The 25,144-nt window shown below is 32.6% G+C and overlaps 1 long non-coding RNA gene across 2 annotated transcripts; it reads right to left on the reverse strand.

Annotated features, from left to right (window-relative positions):
• Positions 1-9,456: 9,456 nt before the first annotated feature.
• Positions 9,457-12,125, reverse strand: LOC112489281 (uncharacterized). Of its 2 annotated transcripts, none has more exons than XR_009634169.1 (3): positions 11,583-12,125; positions 10,708-10,793; positions 9,457-10,407 (listed from the first exon to the last, which is right to left on the reverse strand). It is a non-coding gene; the product is annotated as an uncharacterized LOC112489281 (long non-coding RNA). The 2 variants fall into 2 exon arrangements; XR_009634168.1 differs by having other exon boundaries at positions 9,457-10,005; positions 10,356-10,793.
• Between the last annotated feature and the right edge of the window lie 13,019 nt (positions 12,126-25,144).

Raw genomic sequence — 25,144 nt, forward strand, 5'->3', positions numbered from 1 at the left:
GCATGATAATAATATGACACTATATGCTAAAGAGCAATGCTACACATATTAATTTTTTTAATTAAAATTTTGGCAAATAATGGTGTGCCAATATATAAGTGGTTGATAGATTATTGATGTCCTTCTATTATGAGAGGAAAAATCAATTATATATGCCAACTCATTGTTCACTAAATTTTGGTTAACAAATTTAGTAAGTGTATAATTACTGTATATTAAATGGCTGCAAAAAAAATGCATAAATTTTCATTTAAAAGAAAAATCCAATGTGATTTACATAGTATATGATAATTTAATTAACTGTCAATAATAAATTTACATAGTACATGACAATTTAATTAACTGTCAATAATGAGTTTGTTTTCCTATACTAAGTTTTTATAGTACTAAAAAATAAAAAAATTAATATTACCATCTATGATTTATCAATAATACTTGTACATAGCCAACCACAAGATGAGTTAGCCACTAAATTATAAGTGCAATATTTAATTATTACATATAATTCGTATATTTAATATTATATTGCAGAAAACAATTGTTAATACAATATCAGAATTTGATCCACTACACTACACTTTTAAAATGTCTAAGCTGTTCATAATATGTGTGTGTTTTCCATCCGGATCATGCAATTTCTATCAAATTTCCAATACGAACACTTTTTTGGAGAGAGAGAGAGAGAGAGGGAGAGAGAGAGACAAGTTTAATACATACATACATATTTATATTTATATATATATATATATATATATTAGTTTTGTGGTTATCTATTTTTTTTCCCTGAATAATAGCTTGGTTCAAAAAGAAATTTAATTAACCTTATCACTATAAAAGTAAATCCAAATAAATTCCTGCATGCATACTTAAATTTATAGGCTAGCTTTTTAGCTAAGTGGAAGTTAGTTTATGAGCAGGGAATACTGGATTTGAGAGAATCCTGCTGTTGGAGAGTGCTGTTCATTTTCCCTGCAAGAAAATCAGGGAATCTCCTGCTTGCATGGAGATTCAAAAATCTTCTTCGTAAGTGGAAATTCAAAAAGTCTATGAAGACTTATTTGAGTGCACCAAAATAACGTGTACCTAAAGGTCTTCAATCTGTTTTTAGGGGGAGGGTGTGATTTGAGGGGTTGATTTTCTTCTGATTTTGATGTGACAGTTGTTTTCCATTACTTTCCTATCATATTCGCCATCCATCAATAATTTACTTATTAATTTTTACTATTTAATTAATTAATTAGAGAATGGAGAAATGACACCATGTTATATCCAAGGTCTCAATCCCGTGTGTTATTCTAATTCAAAATTGGTTACATATTAATTATTATGGGAAAAAAAAAAAATACTAAAAGAGCTTGCCTCTTGCTCTGCTCTGATGCAACTCGAATTTGAGGTGCCACTGCAAGATAGGAGTATCAAGAACCTGAAGAAAATAGTACTTGAAATTGTAATATGATCATAGAACCATCCATGGCCATGCAAAATTTTAAAAGTAGCTAGCCTTGCAAGAAAGCAGGAATTAATGAATAAGTGAGTTTGTATGATTTTGGAGAGTGTTGTCCATATAAACTCCAAATTAGTCTCCTGCATAGAGACTAAAAAGTATTCTATGAAGAATGTGAGACCAAATTATACGGTAAAAATTTATATGCATATATTTTGAAAAACGATTAAAAATTATTGATAGAGAGTCCAAATTTATTATTTATGTGGATATAAAATGGTCCATGGATTTGTGGCGTGGTCAATGGTAATGCAAGTTGTCCATCCCCTCATCAACTTGTATGAAAGGAGTTTCTAAGTCTTCTTTGTTTCTTTTGGGTGTCTCCGAATAAATTTCTTCTGATTTTAATGTGTTCCAACCTCCAACCATTAAATTTGGATGACAGAAAAAATTAACCAGTTTTCTTTTAATTTTGTGGGACATGATTCAGCACCTGTTAAGGGCTTGATTTTGGTCAGAAAATGTATGTGAGCAGTAAACGACCTCTGTGTTTTCGTGCAGTGCATTGGTGTATGGTGTACTATTGATGTGAGTAGGCTGTACTATAAAGAAAATTGGTTATTGACCTCACATGTTTCTATTTATATTTGGTATCACACTTTCAAGCAAGATACTGTTAATGTTCCCTTTCCATTCAGAATTTCAAATAAAATTGATGATTAAAAATCTCATAAAACACCAAAGTGTTATCGTTGAAGTTCTATTACTAATTGTATCTCAGCAAACATGTAAACTTTAATGAATTAAGTTATGTTTCTTTTATTTTGATCATATGAATTAAATTATGTTGAAATTAAATATATTGATGTAACAAATATTGAGAATATTATTAAGAGATAAACTATGTTATAGCATGGAGCGTTTTTTATTTTTATATTCATATATATCCTTTTATACTTTTTGTTTTTATTTTTTCTTATCCCTAAAATCTTTTATTTTTATTTTTTAATTTTTCAACAAAATTCTGAATCCTATTTATTTAAATAAATAAAAATAATAATAAATATGCTCAGTTCATTTTTTTTTAATTTATTTATTTTTTTAAGGTTTTCAACAAAATTCTTAATTCTACTTCTTAAAAAAATACAAAAATAATAATAAATATGCTCATACCTGGGCGTTTCTTTTTTAAATTTTTTTCTTTATTTTTTGTTTGGTTTTTCAACAAAATTCTGAATCCTATTTCTTTAAAAAAAATAAAAATAATAATAAATATTCTCATAGTTATTTTATTTTATTTTATTTATGCCTTCCTCTTTTTTACAGCGTCATTTTTTTGTTTTTGGCGTTCTTCTATTTTCTTTCCAGTCTTTCTTATTTTCCTTTATTTTTTTTCGTCACTTTTTATTTTTAGGTTTTTTTTCTTTTATTTTCATTTTTTTTAATTTCTTTTTTCTTATCTTTTTTTAATTTCTTCATTTCTTTATTTACTTTTATTTGTTTGTTTTCCTCTAAATTATTGTTTTTATTTTTTCCATTTATATTTGTTTTTTCTCCTCTTTTAATTTCTTTTTTTTTTTCTCGTTTCTTTCTAACCCTTACATACATGCTTGAATTGTTTTATTTTTTCTTAATTTTTCATGACAGTATAAACAAAAATTATATATTGGAAATTTTCTTGATGTCTAGTACATACAATTTTGATAATTTATATCAATAAAGTATTATTAATATGTCTTAAAGAACTTTAACAGCTACCTTCTTTACCATGTTTGAGCTATGAATGCCTAATCATAGCATAACTACATGCAGCATGGCACTCGAAAAAAAAACCTATATGCAGCATATAATAAGCAGGAATGTCTATTTTACAACAACGAGGCAGTCATTTAATTTAGAAGTTTGATGACTGCTTTTCTTTGAAAGGGGTTCATGTCCTAGATTTTTCTTTTATGCACTTTTTTCTGGTTTTATCCTTTTTAATGTGGTTCATCTCCTAGTTTTGCATTTGATTATGTTGTTAGTAGCTGATTGAGGCATTTCAACTTGTTTTGTAACTAGAATTCATGCATATTGTATAGTGGATGTAGTTTCAGTTATTATGCATAATCTGCTAATGTCATTAATTTTATAAATATGTTTATATTTATGTATGATTTTCTGGTTTATATTTAGGATACAAAATTTTATCACTTCTTCATTTTTTTTAGATATGGAGAACTTGTACATTTTTTTTACTTGAGTAACAGTTAGTTATTTTTACGTATTATATTTTGCCAATTTGATTAACATATTAATGAATTTTATGTTGAATTGATTCTAATATTTTGTTCATATAAGTTTTATATGTTGTTTTATACAATAATAAATTTTTTGAAAAGGAAATTGTTAGCTATAAAAATAATTTTAGCCATGAACATTATCTGTAACTAAAAGAACATTTGGTCACGGACTATAATTGTGACTTTTATTATTTTGGTCATGGAACTCATACTTTTCATGACTAAAACTTTTTAATCATGTGGTTTTGGTTACAGCTTCATAACGGCCAATCTTTGTGACTAAAACCTTTAGTTATGAACTTTTGCCATGAACAAAAAAGCTTTTTCTGGTAGTGGCATAGGTTAATTAGATAAACCTTTTAATTAGTTTGCTAGTTTAAATCAATTTGCTCAATTAAAAAATAAATATTTTATGTGGTAAATTTTGCAAGTGTTAATTAGTAGTACTTAAAATTTGTTAGAGATGTCAAATAATCACAAAGAAAAGAAAGAAAGACAAAATAAAATAAAAAAACCAAAAGCGAAAACAACCAAAAAAAAAAAAAAAAAAAAGGAGGGGAGGCGGGGGGGAGGAACAATACAATTTAAAACTACGTATAATTTGGTATTTATATTTTGTTGTTATTTTTTTGATTTTATCATTTATTTTTATCCTTTAAATTTGTAGTTAATTGTGATATCGGACAAACTCTAACAATCATTAACTCAAACTCTAACTATCATTAACTCATACTAACAAATATTCGAGTTAAACAAATTATACACAACAAGCTAGAGGAAAAAAAAAAAAAAAAAAAAAAAAAAGAGGAACCACATTACTAGAGGATACTTACATTTCTAATATTTGGAAGTTTGTTCTGGTCTACGTTGAAAACTTCCCCATACTATAAGGTGCGTTTAGCAGGTACAATCCTAGCCGCATTGTACTAAAAGACACAATACAATATTTGACATAGAAATATCCTGCACAAACGCGCATTTTTTATGCTGGCCATGGTGTATAATTTATAGACGGCTGAAACAAATGTGTGCCTGGCTTTTATTTTATTTTTTTATTTTTATTTTTATTTGTTGTTGGCAGTAGGGCTTGTCTTCAACAACTCCCTAGATTGTTTAATGGGAATGTCCATGGGTAAGAACCCATAGAAAAGAGCACTAGCTATTGTAATATGAATAGATGATATAAGCACATTCTACTTTTGGAGAGTGGTGTCCATATACACTTCTAAAGTCTACTGATTCAAAAGTCTTGGTGGGGATCCAAAAAGTAGAAATTTATATGCATATTTTGGATGATTATTAATTATTGATGAAGAATCAAAGTTTTTGATGCTTCAAGTATTAAATTAGCAATGATCCCAAAAGGCCATGAATAATCCTAGAAGAAGTTGCTTCGAAAATGCTTTCAAGACTTTTCTTTTTATTTCGATCTGGCAGTTGCTTTTCATTAATTTCCATCCATCAATAAGTTACATCATTCTCAATATTTGTTTAATGGTTGTTGTGGCCATGAATTTCTATCAGATGAAAATTAAGTTTTAAAATATCTAATTAAATTTACAATATGAATACTTTTTCTGAAAAAAAAGAAGAAGAAAAAACTAGGTAAACTTTAATATAAATAGTTCTATAGATCTGTAATTTATTTTTTACTTTTCTGAATGACGGTTTCGTAAATGTTTGGGTGTATAGGGTTTTAATTAACCGGGAAATCTAGAACTATATATAAGCTAAATTCAGATCGATTATCAATTTGGCATCTTGCTTGATAGCTACTTGACCGAGTAAATTAATTATTATATACATTTTTAGGTAACACATTAATTTACCTTTAATTTTTACTTTACCTGCCACAAGAAGGCATACATATATATGTATATATAGAGCAATACATCCAGATCAATTAAAGTTAAAATAGACAACTAAATTAGAGTATCCTTATAAATTTAAGCCAGAAAAAAAATAAAAATATAGAACTTCAATTTTTCACTTTACAGAGAGAGAGAGAGAGAGAAAGATTTAGATTAACTAAAATTAAAATAAACCACTAAATCAGAGATAACTTGATAAAATTAAACAAGGTATTAACTAAAAATAAAGTAAAATTTTCTAGCAATTGACTTGTTCAAGCTAAAGCAACTGCCTTACATTTATAAATATATAGTTCCCTAACTAATTTATGCGGTATAATAATTTTCTAAAAATAAGAATTTGATCCCACTACATTTTGAAAAGAAGCAAAGAAAAAATTCTTCAGTCATAGACCAAAGGTCACCTTCCATCTGAAGCATACATACATTTATTCATAACCTGCAATGAAAATACCATCTACCCTATCAACTTTTTAGTATTGAACAATTAATCAAAATTTTTGATGCTTCAAGTGGATATGAATGGTCCATGGGTTGAACAACTTTCATTTTTTTGTGGTCCATGAATTAATCCAAGTTTTTTAGGAAGAAATTTCCTTTGATGTTGATGTGGCAGTGCTTTTCATTACTTAATATGTTATCAATATGCATGACTCTTAATGTTTAAATGGTTGTATGTTCAATATTTTTTCTTTTCATATTATTTATTTCAATAAAACTCATATTGATTGGATTTTTTTCGAGAAACGTTTTATGTACATCTAATTTTAAATAACTTCGTCGAAGCAGTTTGGGTTGTTTCTTAATGATATCTCTATTATAATATATATGTTACATGTTTTCTTCTTCTTAATTGAAATCAGAGCACACTTCCCAAAGGAAAAAAAAAAAAAAACTGTGCTACCATGACAAAGCTTCTAACTACAAATGTAAAATCTTCTATATGCACTTGTGATAAATTTTTTTATGGCACTAAATTTTGTAGCTAATAAAAAAAATGTCATTCAAATCATATGAGAACTTCTGTTTTGTTTTTGGTGAATCAAGTCAATAAGAACTTGTGCAATAAATATAGTGAAAAATAGCTAAAAACATATTTTATGATCAAAATTATATAGTTGCTGCTAAAATAAATCTATGAAGGATTTGAGTGTCCTGAATTAAATATATGGTTATAAACATATTGTGGATGATTATGAAATTTGGTAAGGAATCCAAGTCTTTGATGCTTAATGTGGATATGAATGGTCCATCCATGGATATGTCGTGGTCATGAATGTGTGCTTTCCATTCATAAACTTGCATGAACAGGTTATCTTCTTTTCCTTGCTTTTTTTTATTTTTATTTTGTCTTAAAATATAAATTTCAAAAAATTTTTAAGGTCCATGTTACATTAAGTATAGGATCATTAATTTATCAACATCTTCACAGAATTTGGAAATGTTATACTGCTATAAATTTGTCAACTCACATTAGAGCCGCCACTGCAGAACATATGGAATTATTAACGGATAGGGGTATGAAAAGAACCAAGAAAAAGATAGGTAAACTGCGCGTTGTGTTTGAAGAGTGTTGTCCATATCCCAACTCTAAAGTCTTTTGAATTAAGTTAAATTCCAAAGTCTTCTGAATTAAGTTATACTTCAAAGTCTTCTGAATTAAGTTATATGCTAGAAATTTGTATACACATTTTGGATGATTATGAAAATCTGACCTTGTCTTTGATGGTTAAGTTGTGGGCACAAATGTTCGATGGATTTATCTTGGTCATGCATACTCTCCAATATCTAACAACTTTATGTTGGATTGTGAAAGCAAAACTTAATTAATTTTGTTGGACTATTTACCATTGCATACCTTTCAACCTTCCAAATTGTATTGGCTGTCAGATCACGTTAAATTTATTGCCTCTTTTTATGTTTGTAATTGATATCTCTTATTTTATTACATCTTAAGATCTTAAACGAATTAGGAGTAGTGCATAATTCAACACTCGGATCAAGAAGTTTTAATCTTCTTCTTCTTCTTCTTTTTATTTTTTTTATTTTATATATATATATATATATATCTTGAAATAATGATTTTGGATGTGGCAGTTGCTTTTGATATATCATGAGTTCCATTAATCAATATTTAGATTTATATCATTTTAATGATTGGGATGATATAGAAAAATTAACCATGTTCTGACCCATGTATTGTTCTAATTCAATATGGGTCTAGTATTTTGGTCATAAATATATGTTGATCACTTATTGCAAAATATATTAATTAAAATGGAAAAATTGAACAAACTCATAGTGATTAATTTTTTTTGGAGAAACTTTTTCGTACCTTTTATCTTAACCTGGTGAAAGCAGTTTCGCCATGTATTATATGTTTGCTTCTTTTTACTTTAAATTAATATCAGATCAAAGTAAATGGGTTTCTAGTACTGTTGGATATTATTCAACACCTTTTTGATACTTTAATTTTTGTCAGAGTTTAAATGTATCTGGAAAGGGATCATCATGATATATAAAATGCAACATACTAATGGAGAAAATGCAATTGACCCATTAATTTGCTCTTTTTTAAAAAGTTAATTTGTCAAACCAAATTGTTTTTAAATAATCGCTAAGACATCCCAGCTTTGCTTTGAATCCTAATTATATACGCGCTTCTTACTGCCAACACAAGATGGGTTTTGCTCATAAAGTTTACAAATAATCTATCCAATACATATATTAATTAAAATGTATAAAGACAAAAACAAGTTCATACCGAATTAAGAATAAAAATATTTATATAAATTGAAGCTAGTATACATAGAGAAAACTGAATTAAGACACTGCTTCCATGTATATTATCTTTTGTCACATGTATTTCTCTTATCAAATGGTATCCAATGAAATAACTTACTTCCATATACTAAATTAAACATGAATCCTAATAAACATTTCTCTATGCAAACTATACATAACCTTAATTTTTCCCTTTAATTTTCTACTAAATATATATATATATATATACACACATCGTCTGTATAGCCATGCAAAACTTTAGATTAATAAACTAAAACTGCAACAAAGAACTAAGACATAGTTACCGTCATAAATTTACACCAGATCAATAGTGAAAAGATAGTAAAAACTTTCTAGTAATTGTTCTATTCAATATGAAGCAAAAATATAATACATGGGATTTTACAAAATTTCTAGAAGCACATGAGGTTGGATTAACATGGTGCATGAATGCCAACTTATGGTTGTTTAGTTTCTCTGAGAAACCAAATTAGCATTTTCTGAATTGGAATGTACACTTTACTTGGTCTGACAGCAATTCAAATTATAATTCAATTTGGCTTCTGCTTCAGGATGGATATTTAAATAACACTATTCTTTGGCAGTCATTTAAATAATACTTGTATTCCTGTTCTCCATCACCATGGAATTTAAAATACTGTGTTCACAGGCTCAGCAGCTCAGCAGCTTTTTCGGACAAGCTTTAGAATCTAGCACACATCCAAACACAGCTTAACCAGGTTCCATCCAATTTCAATTGCTTGTATGGTCAGTATGTCATATGAGTATTTTCCCAAAAAGTGTTCTGACTTTCTAGCACATAACTAAGATATATACCAAATCTACATGAATTATTTTTCCATTCAATATTTTGCCTCACCTAAGACACAGGGCAGCAACATAGTTTGCTGTTGTAAATGATTGAAAAAGTACTGCCATGCGAATAAGAGTATCATATGTTAACCTTGAACCTTTCGTGCAACCAAAAAAATAGACAGACAAATATATATATCTACAGATATACACAAATATATTTATTTATATACGTACATATATATATACAGTAATTATTTGTCGGCAACACGACGGATTCAATGAACATTCCCATCTGCACAGTTTGGATTCAACAAACACGCTGTCTCAGATCCAATCGAAACAACATGAGCATTTTGCATTCCCTTCAAGCCAGGTACAACAATTTCTACAATCTTGAAAAATTATAATAAAGAAATTGTACTGTCTCAGCCTAGCATAAGCATATTGAATCTCTTTTTGAAACATATAGTTTTTACTTTTTTAATTATAAACAATGATGGATTTACAATACATGAAGAATATGATAATAACAAGACTTATACTTCACAACAATGGGTTTTTGACAAAAGATCAACAGCATCCTCACATTTTTCAGAAATATCAGTTGAATATACATCATTAAACCACTGCAGGAGAATGAGAATATACGTTTATGCTTTTATAAAACATGTCAGTTGATATGTAAGACAAATTTGAGTTTAATCTACTTCCCTAAGAAGTGGCTATTACAGCTGAATACTTCCTTTCAGTCGCATGGATCCCAAAATGTTTGAATTGTCAAAGATAAATTTGGAGCACAAGATGGGCCCTACAAAAGGTGAACAATGATTGCTTTGGCACATAGGCGAGAAGAGACAAATTAATTAATTAATTATTATGGATTAAAAGCTGGACAAAATTCCAAATAAATCTATTTCCATGCATGACTAGATTTAAATGAGGATAATTATCAACATTATAGAGTCATTAAATCCTAAATCAGAATATCAGATAATTACTCATATATTCTGTAAATGCAATTATCTTTCTTCATGTACTTTTCTTTTGTTCCGTTCTTGTGGCCAACAAGGTCACATTATAGAAGTAATATCTTGATAATGCAGTTTTTTTCAAAGTTTCTTGGCGAGTACTCAATGGTGTAAGGTTTTCAAAAAATACCGGTTTCAAACTAATTCTATCCGCAAGAGAGGAGCACACGATTGCCGATTACCTGATAAATTACAAGTTGAATCAGAAGATACTCAAAAATAAAAAAGCGACTATCAGAAGATACTCAAAAATAAAAGGTAACTATTGGAAAAACCATCTAATGAGAAACTCTGCAACTCAAAGTAAAGGAAAGCTTGCTTACAAGGATGATTTATCAAAAACTACTTGATTAGAATCTCAAAGACAAATAATATATATATGTTTAAATATATATATATATATACATATATATATATATATATATATAAAATGATTAGAAGCTCAAATTAAATGAAACTCAAAATAATGGATAAACAGTTACAAGCATGATTTTCTTGCACTAGCATTATATCCTCCACAGTCGATGCACTTGTTCCAATAATTTCTAGAGTACCAGAACATAATGACCTGGGAAAGAAAAGAAAGAATCACAATAAATCAAAAACTCTGGCTTTGGTAAAATCTCGCTACAATATCATATTTATATATTTATATATACATAAACACAAAGATGAACAAAATAAAATATTCAATTTAATCACTACGAACTTTTTGAACTCTCCATATTAATTTGAGACTATGTTGCAAAGATTCTAGCCTTCTAGGGGTAAGCACAAAGTAGCAGTTAAACATGATATATCCCAAACTCAACCAGATTTTTGACAGTAAGCATTTTGATTTACCAAAATACATGTTTTAGAGATGATGTCCCAAATATAGGTTCTACTTGACATAAAATTATTAATAGTTGTTCTGTTTATCAGTGTAAAATTCATTATAAAAATTGGAGTGCATGTACTCCAATTGGCTAGCCGGTGTCGGACAATAAAACCAAAGTGACTATCAAACTAATAGCCATTGCACGCACCTTTCTGTTTACCATAGCATGAAAGGCCAATAAAAGGCTTGCAGGCAAATAATTAGAAGTTTCTTTTGTATATTGTACTGAATAAAAACGAATGGCCCATTTTTGACTTAGTAAATACTGATATATAAAGATCAATTCAGTGATTCTGCACAAAACATCTCCAATAAAAAATAAATAAATAAATAAATAAATAAAGCCATAAAGAAATATCAAAATCTGGAGAACAATATCTGGTCCCTATTATACCATCATGTTCCATTTGCAAAGCAATGCATCAGAAAAGGAACTAGTGGATTATTTTCATCTTTAAACTAATAGTGAAAGAGTACCCTTCCATATCAGTGCATCCAAATGTTGTCTTCAAGCACACTGCCCCACAAAGGGAAGAAGGTATACGCACTGAACCTGCTCATTCACAATAGAAAAAGCATAACTAATACTAAATTTAAATATATAAGAAATAATAGTGTAACCCTTTCATATTAAGTTTTCACAACCTCTACCATCTGTTCCAAGCGCTGCAGGGCATATTCCAGAAGCTACAATTGCTGCTGAGGCTGAGGAAGATCCGCCTGTATACCTTTCTGGTGTATGAGGATTTCTTGTTGCTCTTCACCCAACAATTATCCAATTAAACTTAGTACATAAGGATCGGAGTCAGATAGTATAGCAAATTATGTCACAGATATAAATCAATATGATTTGTATTTATCTCCCAAAAGAAACCCATGGTGCAAAAGCATATCGGATAAATTCAGCAATCAAGATACCTTCGCAATTGTTAAACTGGAAACGTTTCTACTGAAAAGAAAAAGAGGATAAAGTTAATGGAGAAAAAGTAAATAAAAGATCTTTAGAAGTTAATTCCAAAATAGCAGGTAGGCATGTGACAATATCAATGACCTCTCTGTATTGTTCATTTATCCCTGACAATAACAATCCTGTTAGAGGTAAAGTAGTGTTGCTTATTTTATAAATGCAATAAATGAATTTTAGTGGCTCTTCTAGTCTTGAAGTTTTCAGATAAAATAATCGTGTTTCTTTTGTTTTCCTGCTTATATTCTTGAGTTTGGGTATGCTGCTAGGTAGTACTTTTGTATTTTATTGGTAACTTAACTGGAATTTTTCTCTTTTCAGTTGCTGCAAAGTGATAAGATAGTTTCGGTAAATAATGAAAAGGATGCATATGATTATCTGTATGAATGCCCATCTCCAATGGCTAAATCTGGGAGATGTATTTTAAGTTGTATATACTTTTTATTGTCATCCAGACATGGCTTAGATGCATTCGTTGCTAAACTGAACTCTTTGAGCAAAACTGTTGCATACTACATTTTTGCATCTTTCTCTGTTTACTTTTGTCTTTTCAGTTTGACACAAATTTGCATGCGCTGTGGGTATCAAAGTACTCATAAACTTTAGAACCGTTTTTGATATGGTAAACATTGACAGACAACTTTTCCGAATATTATCCTCTGCATGCTTTGGAGAAGTCATGTACATTCTAAGACTCGTTTGGCATGCATAACTATACTATTTTATTTATATTTAATGCACTGTACTCAATGATTCTAAGAACGCAAGAAAGTTAGTCATAAAATGCATATATTTTGGTTGATTTTTCACAACAATTAAACAAACACCTTAAAAAAAAAATTATGCATTTCCATAAATTTAGCATGAACCAAATGAAGTCAAACGAACAAATAGAGACTTTAAAATCCTCGGTTGGAAGTGCTTCCTAGACAACACTTTTCCATGGCTTGTACGTCAAGCATCAAGAACTTAAACATACAATATTGGGGTATTGGGGTTTTTCAGCCATAAGATTTGAAGAATCTCAAAGGAAAACAAACAGAAATACGTCGAGATCAAGTAATTAAACATAAAATTGGACGTTTTGCTGCTCAATACATAAAATTAGTTAAACGAATGGGAATAAAATAGTTTGTTATGAAATTCCCCAATACGCCAACAAGAAAGAAAGAAAGAAAAAGTCTCGTCTATTTTTCTAATATTCATTACACACCTCAAATCAAAGCAACTTCTTAAAGTAGAAATACAAGAAGTCTTCTTCATTGACTGCAAGTCATCGCCAGATTACAAATTAACACAAAAAAATAAAAAAAATTAAAAGAAATATATATATATATATATATATATATAATTTTTTTTTTCCCTAAAAGGCAAATCGAAAACAAATTAGAGAGAGAGAAAAGCCAAATAAAATCATACTTATCAAGGGGAATAAAAATGTGCTTTTTTTTTTTTTTTGACAGAATAAAAATGTGCTTTAGCATGAAGAAATGAATAGCGCAAAACATTATAGAAGTAGTTAAGTACCCCATTTTGGATTTATTTATTAAAACTTTGCTACATATCCAAGGGCATTGAGTTGTCATGTGGCAAACTAATAATATTCTTCCCCTTCAAACCTGTAATATTTATCTCTATTGCATCATGCCTGACTAAATTTTTGAAAAGTTACATGCAATTAAATAATGGATTACTATAATTTAAAATAAAAAGAAAGTCTTGTGCTGGGTCCCATCAAATAATAGACTCCTCTTATAAAAAAATAATAATAAAAAGAAAAGGAAATTCTTTTACTAGGTCTCATCAAACAAAAACAAAAAACAAAAAAGTATTGGGTCCATATATATTAATTTTGGAAAATTTTTAGTCCTGTCTATACTCCTCTTAACATCTAATCACGTTTTCTACATTAATCTGAATCTCTATAATTCATTACATCTCATATCAAAACATCTTATTAACAAGTCTTCCATACTTATTGAATGCAAGTCATCGCAAGAATAAGAAAGTAAACCAATAATAATAATAATAATAATAAAAGAGTTCTAGAAGGGGAAAAAAAAAATGAACATATGAAAGTTAGGGGAAAATAAAAAATATTTTTCAAACATCAAGAATCAAAGCCCAATTGTTTTTCTACCGTAAATTCAAATCTCCATCTCCAATATGAAAAAAAGAAGAAGAAAAAAATAACATCGAGAAATAGATAGCAAGAAATAAAGCTTAATTATAGGCCTTGCTGTGTCTAAATATCAGAGTTGGTCACAGAATTATGGTTATACCATCATATAACAGTTATTAAAAATATCATATCTTCTATGGTGCATGGGATTAATATATAATTTATTCATAACTGTTAATAAAGATTCATTACTAGTTTAATTCCATTATAAGGCCAAATTAAAGAAAGGGACAATGTAGATAACATTTGCTAATAGATTTAAAGAATAAACACATGCCTAATAGATTTCAATGGTTTGTTGATATTAGTTAATGATAATTAACATTTGTTAAATATATCAATTAACTACAAATGTTAAAAAAGAAAAAAAAAAAAAAACTAAAAAAAGCACAATTTTAAGTTGTGTTTTATTTTTTATTTTTTTCATCAAGGAGAAAAAGGTAGAGAAAAAGAACATGAAATCCAACGCATAAAGATGAAATACTCAAAACAAAGCTTCAAAAATTTAATTAATATATTATTATGAAAGGGTTTTGAAATATATCATGCCGTGTGGACTCGGCCCCTTAATGATAATGAATATTGAAATCGTGGCGTCCAAGCTACGTACCGTCCAACATAAAGCCAGCCATGACCACAGATTTTATTTTTTATTTTTTTGGAAAAGGATCCCTGACTTGAAATTATTGTACATACATACAACATTTTTGAGGTGGTTTTCCATCTTAATTTTGCCGTAGAAAAAGTCGAATTAACATATTTTTAAAATTTTAAATTTATGAAAGGTATGCTATCATTTTTTTGTTCATTTTCACTAAGATTATAACTTTTATTCTTTTTCTATAACATTTAATGTTTTATCAAACTCATATAGTCTATCAAAATATCTTTGAATTTTAAATATTAAAGCAATTCAAAATCTAATAATAAAAGTTTTACAGCAAAACTATCGAAACGTCCTAATGAATGATGAATATGCATCTAATGCAATTGCATTTGAGATCTTTTAAATCTCTTCCTCAATTCTAAAATACAAAAAGATTTTAAAAGAAATTCTAAATTACAAAAAAAGGAAAACAAGCTTTAGATTTTACTAGGCAAATACTCTTAGCCAAATTTTAATAGATATATTAAGCAGTTAATCACTCCTTTATTTGAATTTGCTCACAAATTTTGATAATTTTAAAATGTTTTTAGATAACTATAAAAACCAAAAATCATTTCATTTTATCTTTCCCAAAAAAAAAAAAAAATCCTTTCATTGAAAAAAAAAAAATCGTTTCATTTTATCTTTGAACTTAACGTTGCAGATAATTATATATGTCATGGACTCCAAGTAATCGCAAACGATCAGTTTCGATATAACAGCCCAGACCACCCACATGAGATATTGTCCTCTTTAGGCCTAGGGAATCCTCTTACAACCCAGCTCTCAAGGTTTTAAAAGGCCTCTCAAAGGAAAGGTATTCACACCCACTTATATGGAGTGTTTCATTCCCCTTTCCAACCGATGTGGGATCTCACAATCCTCCCCCCTTGGGGTCCAGCGTCCTCGCTGGCACACCTGTAACACCCCATCCCAAACCACATCAAAATTCTTGCACGTTGACCGAGGTTGACCGTTGACCGAGTGATTCAAAAGTTGACTTTTTGTTCCAGTTGAAATATCTAGTTGACCATGGTACCGTAGCAAAGTAAATGATGCTTCGAGTTCGTAGACTAGTAGCACGTTGAAAATGGAGCTACGGTTTGAAAGTTATGGGCAAAACAAGTTGAGATTCAAACTGTCCAAAAGATGCTGGGAGTTAACTTTTTATGGTTGTAGAATTTTGTTTTGACTTTCATATGGTTGTAAAGTACTCGTCGATACGAGTTCATAAACTAACGGTACGCTTAAATTGGACGCCTGGTTAAAAAGTTATGGACATGTGAAGTTTTCCGAATACCGTAATATTTTATTATATCTGGCTTAAGTGAATAGTGATGCCACGTGTCAACATCTGAGAGGTCCACGTGGGTGAACAATGTCACCCACGGTGGCTTTTATTTTGGCAAAATGGGGGGGGGGGGGAGGAGAGAGAAAGAGAGAGAGGAGAGAGAGAAGGAAAGAGAAAACCACTGGCCGCCGGAGTTGCCAACTTTTCCGACCGGATCTTGTCACACGCGCTGGCCAGGCAGGAGCGCCTCTCCATTCCCGGCCAACCCCCAAAATTTCACGGCCAACCAGCCGGCGACGGGCCCGGACTGGGGCTTTTTCCGGCGGCGGCGCCGATTTCTTCAACCGCCGAGATCTCCATATTCTGGCCTCCTTTATTGTCACCGCCGGTCCCGTTGAGACCCTCTCCCTTCAATCTACAAAACCCCCAAAAATCTCAGCCACCAGCCACCGCACGCGCTGCCGGCGGCGACGGTTGCCGGTGACCGCGATGGCTCGCTGAAAAAATCACTATTCCCATGAGTACCCAGTTGCACCGCCGGTCCCTCCCTACTAATTTCGACCCCTTGAATCCAAATCCGGGGTCCTTTTCCTCCAATTTGCGACGGTTTGAGAGAATCGAAGAGTTGAATCCAAAAAGCTTTCCGATGAGATTCTGGTCACCTCGGGTCCGATCTCCGGGAAGTAAGGCCGGATTCGTAATCCTCGTCACTCAAGCTTCGATTCGGTATATTACTCGTCAATTTTGGTTGTCGTTTGTGTTCGCTCCCCGGGTACCCATTTGGGTGTTACCCGATTAAAATATTAAAATAATTGGCTTGGTGTATTGTGGATGTTTTAGGTGCACATGTGGGTGGTGGAGTTGATCCTGCAGAGGATCTTGATTGATATACATGCTTAAGGTGAGAGACCCATCTTTAAAACTATTTTGGGGTGATTAATTATATTTATTTGGTACTAATTTGGTATCTGGAATTATGCTCATGCGGTGGAAGTTAAATATAATTGAGGAAAAAATATTATTTTATATATATATATATACCCATTGATGCTAAACGGAATTTTGGGTTATTAAGAAATTCCCGATTATTATTATTGTGATTTAATTGTATTTATTACGCATGAGCAATGTCAGGACCCGTCCAAAGTTCCCCACCGGAACCCTAGACAAGCCCTGATCCCAGGGAAACCCTACCGAACCCTCCTGTGGAAAATCCGGCAGAACCTCCCCTAAGGGATGGACTTACCACAAAATTCCCTGCACTGAAAACACACTTCTATAATTGTCCCCTTATTCCTTCCACAGTACTACAAATTGGTTCCACAAATTTCAGCACTTCAAAAATAAATACAGTAATCCAGTGCAATATAAATACATAAGTGTCCCATACAGTATACAGAGCTTTATGACATACTACAAAGTATAGAATACAGCAAGAGTGAAAGAAATATTACAACTGCAGTAAAAGAAGAACAAGGTACTGCACGAACTAATACAGCGAGGAAGATCAAGTCCGCTCCGAGTGAACACAGACAACCTGGTACCCAGAGGAACGGAATTTAAGAGTGTGAGATGCTAATCATCTCAGTGAGCGACCCTACTACTATACAATATAATACCACGGTAATAGGTATATAAATAATAATTATTTGGAAATAATATTTTCTCTCAAAACCCTTACAGTTCTCTCAGTTGGAAAGGTTCCCTTTTTAAAACATTTTCACAAAACCCTTTATTCATATTCCCCTAAAACCAAGACATCAAATAAATACCAGAAATGGTAATAATTAATTTTAATTCCAACACAGCTTTAAAACATTTTATTTTTAAAACACAGTTCCGAAAATCAGTTGATGCACCCACTATATACCAGTGGCGCCAACAGTACCCAGCGTCCCAAGGTACCGCCAGACAGGAGGTTATAGAAAGAAACCGGCATACGGTCGCGTGGCGTCCCACTGTGCCGCTGCTAACCTGGTGTCCCGGCCATGGGGGGTGGCCACCCTCATCCGATGGCAACCACAGGACACCTCATAATATCACCTGCGCGCTACTCACACCCACCTGCGCGCTAATCATATCCGTGTGCACAATATCCATATCACATATACCATATCACATATAATCAGAACACCAGTACGTGCACGGTGCATCTAAAAATCATAAAATCCATAAATTTAAATTATAAAACAAATTTCACATTTTTCATAAACATAGCGGGCATAATCCATCCGCTTGAACCGGGAAATTCTCCACAATTTCTTTATAATCAATACCATAAATCCCATGATTTTCAAATCCATCAACTCCCAAAATCCATCAATTCAAATATCCACATTTTTCCAAGCATAAATAATTTCTCGAAATATCATAATCAAATCTCATAATATTCTATGGGCATATTTTATAAAAATTGAAATCACCAACATAACCAAATATTTTCTTTGAAATATTTGAAAATCAAATCGTGCCCATTTTACTATTAAAACCACACCAATTTCAAAATCCTCAAATCCATAAAATAATTTCACATGGCATAATTTTATAAAATGCACATTTTCTTAAATCCAATAAATTCATAAATAATTCCACAATAAATTGAATAAATATTTGGCACATAGAATTTAAATTCCAAATATTTAAATCACACATAATATATTCACCAATTAAATTCCCCAAAATAAATTTGAAGGTGGGTCACTCACCTTATGCACGTATCTCAATCAAGATCCTCCGTAGGATCGACTCCGCTACTCGCACGTGCACCTAAAACATCCACAGTACCAAACCACAAATATTAATATTATATTCAGGTAATTCCCAAATGGGTACCCGGGGAGTGAACACCAAACGATAACTAAATTTATGAATTATATACCGAATCGAAGCTCGAGTGATGCTAATCACAGATCCGGTCTTAATTTCGGATGATCGTACTCGACGGGGTCGGAATTTTGTCGGGAAGCTTTTCGGGTTTCGGCTTCGCAATTCTCCCAAACCGTCGCGAATTGGCGGAAATGAATGCCGGATTCGGGTTCAGGAGGTCGAACACAGCGGACTGGAGCTGGCCGGAAAACTGGGTACTCGCCGGAACAGTACTTTCCGGGGAGCCGCCGCGGTCACCGGCAACCGTCGCCGGCGGTGGCCGTTGGTCGTGAAATTTTGCAGACTTGTAGATCGTGAGAAGAGCAACCTAACGGGACCGGCGGTGAGCAAAACGGAGGTCGGACGGCGGAGAAATCACTGTTTGAGGATTTCCGACCCCTCGCCGGAAAACGCTCCGATCCCGGCGCGTCGGTGGTCCGATGGCCGTGATTTTTGGTGGGTCGGCCGGACTTGAGGAGAGGATGATGGGTGTATGGCGCGTGTGGCTGGAAAATGGCCGGAAGTGGGTCAATTTGCGGTGGCCGGCGGTGGAGGGGAAAAACTCGCCGCCGAACTTCGGACGTCCGATCCGGGCGCGTCCGGCGGCCGTTCGCCATGAAATTTGGAGGTTTTGCCGGAAATGAGGAGGGCAACCTTGCTGGCCGGTGCGTGTACAGTAACTCAGCCGGAAAGTTTGAAAATCTCCGGTGGCCGATGACTCTCTCTCCTCTCTCTCTTTCTCTCTCTTCCCTAAGAGTTTTAACAAATAAAAACCCCTGTGTGACACTGTTCATGCCACATGGACCAATCAGAAGCTGACACATGGCGTTACTGTGCACTTAAGCCAGATATATTAAAATAATACGGTATCCGGCGAATTTCAAACGTCCGTAACTTTTTAACCAAATGTCCGATTTAAGCGTGCCGCTAGTCTATGAACTTGTATCGACGAGTACTTTACAACCATACAAGAGTCAACTCAAAATTACATCACAAGAAAAAGTCAACTCCCGGCACCTTTTGGACAGTTTGCACTTCAACTTGTTTCGCCCATAACTTTCAAACCGTAGCTCCATTTTTGACGTGCTACTAGTCTACGAACTCAGGGCGTCATGCACTTCGCCACGGTACCCTGGTCACTCGAAATTCCAACTAGAGCAAAAAGTCAACTTTTGACCCTCTCGGTCAACGGTCAACCTCGGTCAACGTGCACGGATTCCGGTGCGATTTGGGACGGGGTGTTACAAGCAAGGTATTTTCATTCATTAATTAATTGTAAGGATTTTAATATTATTTTTGGGCATGATTGGTTTAAATCGGTGGTTTTGTATCGGAAATGTTAAAGAAAAATGTGGGAGGTTGAGTTTGAAAAATGATATAATTCCCATGGTAAATTTTTGGAAAATTTGGTTATTTATTTTAGACGCACTCTTACAGTATTGACGTTCTGGCTGTATATGTGGATTAGCGCGCAAGTTATAATGTCTCCCGTGAGTTGCCATTGGACCGAGGGCAGGCAAGTTTGATATTGGCCATAGCCGCCCCCCTCCGTGGCCGGGATGACGGTTTCAGCAGCTGCGCTGTTGGGACGCCGAAGCGCCGTATGCAAGTTTCTCTCTTTAACCTCCTCGCTAGTCGGTGCTTGGGATGCTGGGTATCGGAGGGCCATCACTGGTATATGGTGTGGTGCGTCAAGTATAAATTTTCAGATAGAAATTTCAAACCCTAAATTGTTCTAAAATTATTTATTATATTTTATTACATTTTATTTATGTTTGGATTATTTAATTATTATTTATTAAATTAATTGATTCCTTGGTTTTCGGAGAATACGAATAACGGGTTTTGCGAAAATGTTTTAAAAGGGGAACATTTCCAACGGAGTGAATAGTGAGGGTTTTATGAGAAATTATTACTTTCAAATGTTTATTATTATTTATTTATTTAACTGTTTGGTATTGATTAATTAAATCCCTTTATTTGTTATATTATTAATATTAAAAGTGTACAGTAGATAAGGTCACTCACTGAGATGATTAGCATATCATATTTTTAAATTCCGTTCCCTTAGGTGCAAGGGGTGGTAGACGTTCTCCTAGAGCGAACCTAATCTCCGTCACTGTCATAGTTCGAGAAGTTACCTTTGTCTTCATTTATTTCAATTGTAATATTTCTTCATCCTTGTTGTATAATTTCTATACTTAATAGTACTTCATGAAGCTCTGTATACTGTCCTAGACATTTATGTATTAATTATGCACTGGATTACTGTTATTCATTTGGAGTGCTGTAAATTTGTGGAATCAAATTGTAGTATTGTGGAAGGAAGAAGGGGATGAATATAGAAGTGTGTTTTCAGTGCAGGAAATTTGTGGTAAGTCCAACCCTTAGGGGAGGTTCTGCCAGATTTTCCATTGGAGGGTCCGGTAGAGTTTCCCTGGGATCAGGGCTTGTCCAGGGTTCCGATGAGGAATTTTGGACGGGTCCTGACACACCAATCTGGGTACTGGCTCTGATACCATCTTTAAAAGCCTAGACCACCCGCATGAGATATTGTCCGCTTTGGGCCCAACCCGCACGGTTTTAAAAACCCTCTCAAGGGAAAGGTATCCACACCCACTTATATGGAGTGTTTCGTTCCCCTTTCCAACCGATGTGGGATCTCACAATCCTCTCCCTTTGGGGCCCAACGTCCTCGCTGGCACACTGATCTGGGTATTGGCTCTGATACCATCTGTACACAGCCTAAACCACCCGCATGAGATATTGTCCTCTTTGGGCCTGAGGAATCCTCTTACAACCCAGCCCTCAAGGTTTTAAAAGGCCTTTCAAGGGAAAGGTATCCACACCCACTTATATAAAGTGTTTTGTTTCCTTTTCCAACCGATGTGGGATCTCACATTCGAACATTGAAAATGATAAGTAAACCAGTAGAAACAAAAACTTGAAAACAAAAGCATAAAGATGAAATATACAAAACAAGGATATTGTTATTGCATGCTAACTTGTTAGATACTACATGTATGGGTTTGGTCCAACTCTATACAGTAAAAACGAAGAAGCAGTACCATTTTAGAATAGCACCTTAATTAAAGTAGTACCATTTTGAAATGTTTCTTCATATTTCTTCCCCAAAAAAAAAAAAAAAAAATAGAACCTGCAGTTGAAGGATTTGAATAAAAAGTCATTTCATACAAGAATATTTTCAAACATATTTGATTGGAAAATTAGATTAGTAAATAAAAAAATTATGCATTGAAGGTATGTAATATGGAATTTGGAACACCAAATTGAAAATTCCAACAAAAGTCCAGAAAAAGGGTTAAAAATTATTAAATCCTATACGACATTGAGTCAATATTCATGCTAAATGTCCCAAATTACCATGTGTATTAATATGACATTATTTGCTACAGCGTTCACATCTTGCTGTATACAAGATGGGAAGAATATTCTTACTACATTAAACGAGAATAAAAACATTACGATCTAAACCTAGTATACAGAAATATACTTTAAAATTACTGTAAGCCTATTAAGCCCTGAGTCTCATTTCCAAACAGCTACAAAACCAAATCATGATCAATTTTTTATAATTATATAGCAACATCAGTAACAACTTTCCATATTATTCATTTTGCCTTACAGCCAAAAAGAAAAAAGAAAGGGAAAAAAAAGGGGCTAATTTACATCCTTGTTTGACAACCATGAAATACAGCATCACTTTCATTAACAAAATGCAGTTTCTGCATTGGTGACCTTGATGTAGCATGCATAGATTGACAAGATCCATCTCAGAAACCCTCCCAGGATCTCCCGGGTGGTCCCGCTTAGTGAAGTCCCACCGGACAATCCCTAAGAATATCCAATGGAACTCCACCTGAAACGTGGACAACGAACACCAGCAATATCAATAATACCTCAATATCTGAATATAAAATAATTTCACAACAGCACAAGTCCACAACCAGCCTATTATACGATAGGCCATAGCTACACACATATATAGTAGGATATCTAGTGAGTCCAAAATCTAAATCAGAGCATTCTAAGAGTGTCAACAAAGTCTAAGAGTACACGTAAGAAATAAATAAGTCTAGAAGATAATTATGAGTAAAGAAAGGATAGATACGGCTGTTGTCGTGGAAAAAACAAGGTGATAAGCTGTGCGTGAGGTAGACTGCTACTAGCTGCCTGGGCTTAGGAGAACGAATTTAAAACAATAAAACTTGAGATAAGGAAATCTCGGTGAGTAGTATAGTACAATAAAAAACTAATAATTTATTTCTGAAAAATCTTTCTCTCAAGACCTCTCGTTCCACTCGTTTGAAAAATTCCCCGTTTAAAAACCATTTTGCAAAATCCAAACTTATACTCCAAATTAATATCATAAGACCGATGCTCAAAAGTATCAAGTGCATGATCATTGTAATATTATAAAATATCTTAATCAAGATATAAATATTGAGTATGATATAAAATGAATGCAGTTCCACAAAATATTTATGAAAATACAGTAATAATCACAAGATTTAAAAATCAATAATGTACTTAGAATGTATACAATGTACCATTTGATGTATCAAACTGTAAATCGTAGAATACCCCCACCTCATGACCCTTAATATCCGAAAGATATCGTGGAAATAGTAAACCGTCTGGACATACCGAACCTCACGGTCCGTGGCAATAATATCCTATAGGCCAAGCCCAACCTCACAGTACCGTGGCAATAATAACCTGTGGGATAAACCCAACCTCACGATCTGTGGCAATAATATCCTGTGGACTGAGCCCAACCTCACGGTACTGTGGCAATAATAATAAACTGTAGGATAAACTCAACCTCACGGTCCATGGCAATAATATTGTGTGGGCTGAGCCCAACCTCATGATACTGTGGCAAAAACCTAGCACGCTGTAATGTAATATAATATAATACTGATCCAAAATATTGGCATTATATGGTATATTAATTTAAAAATAACCAATACAGAATCTTTAAAACAATCTTGTAAGATCAATTATACTTTTCCCAATCGATACTGTATCCTAAATCATAATTTAATATTTAAATTCCACCGCTTATTCAAATATTTCAAAAATTTCAAATTATTATTTCATATAAAAACCAAAAATATCATAGTGAAATATATTCACCATAAACCGATTTTAAACACCTAAGAATTTATAAAATATTTGAACATGCTTAAAATCATATAATTTTCAATATGCTTTCTCAAATCAATTATTTTCCAAAGTGATTTAAAACCTCAATTCAAATACCAAAATATTTAAATACCACAAGTTCATTCATGAACTCATTAGAATTGCCAAACATTTAAAATATTGACAAAAATCATATAAAATGATAACACATGTATGTAGAAGCAGATCCTCATATATCCATAAAATGAACATTCAAATCAAACGATAGGTATAAGTAAAATACTTAAACCACATATATATTATACTATATACCCAAAATATTTTTTAAAATTATAACCACTGATAGTACTGCAGATGCTCACTCCTGCTTCCCTGCAGGATCACCTTCAGGCTTAACTCGAGTGCCTGTAATATAATAAAATATTCCTCACGCTCCAAATAACTAAACCAAAGACACTTGTATGATCTAAATGTCTCAAATTGATTTATACTACTATAAAATTATATAAATTGAACACCGGGAGATCCAATTATACCGCGTTCCCTTTGGATCTGGTACCCAAAATTGGAGATTTTCACTTGAAGCCTAATCTTTCAAAATTTAACCTCCTAATGGGTCTTAATAAAATCCAATTTTACCAATCTAACTCCAATTTTAACCAATTTGATCAATGCTATACAATCACAGTCCGAATTTATCCGAAAATTAACTAATTGACCCAAAAATGGAAAAATCATCAAACGACCTCCAAAATTCACAAATTTCATATTGATGGAAAGCCCAAGAGACAAGGAACCCATCAGTATGCTCACGTTGGTCCAAAGATTTCTTCGGTGGCCGAAAAACTCAGTTGAATCTTTGGCCAAAATTAAAGTCATTGTATCTCTCAAATGGTGAGGAATCTGGGAAAAATAACCACGA

The sequence above is a fragment of the Ziziphus jujuba genome, chromosome 9, assembly GCF_031755915.1.
Source record: "Ziziphus jujuba cultivar Dongzao chromosome 9, ASM3175591v1".
Taxonomy (NCBI): domain Eukaryota; kingdom Viridiplantae; phylum Streptophyta; class Magnoliopsida; order Rosales; family Rhamnaceae; genus Ziziphus; species Ziziphus jujuba.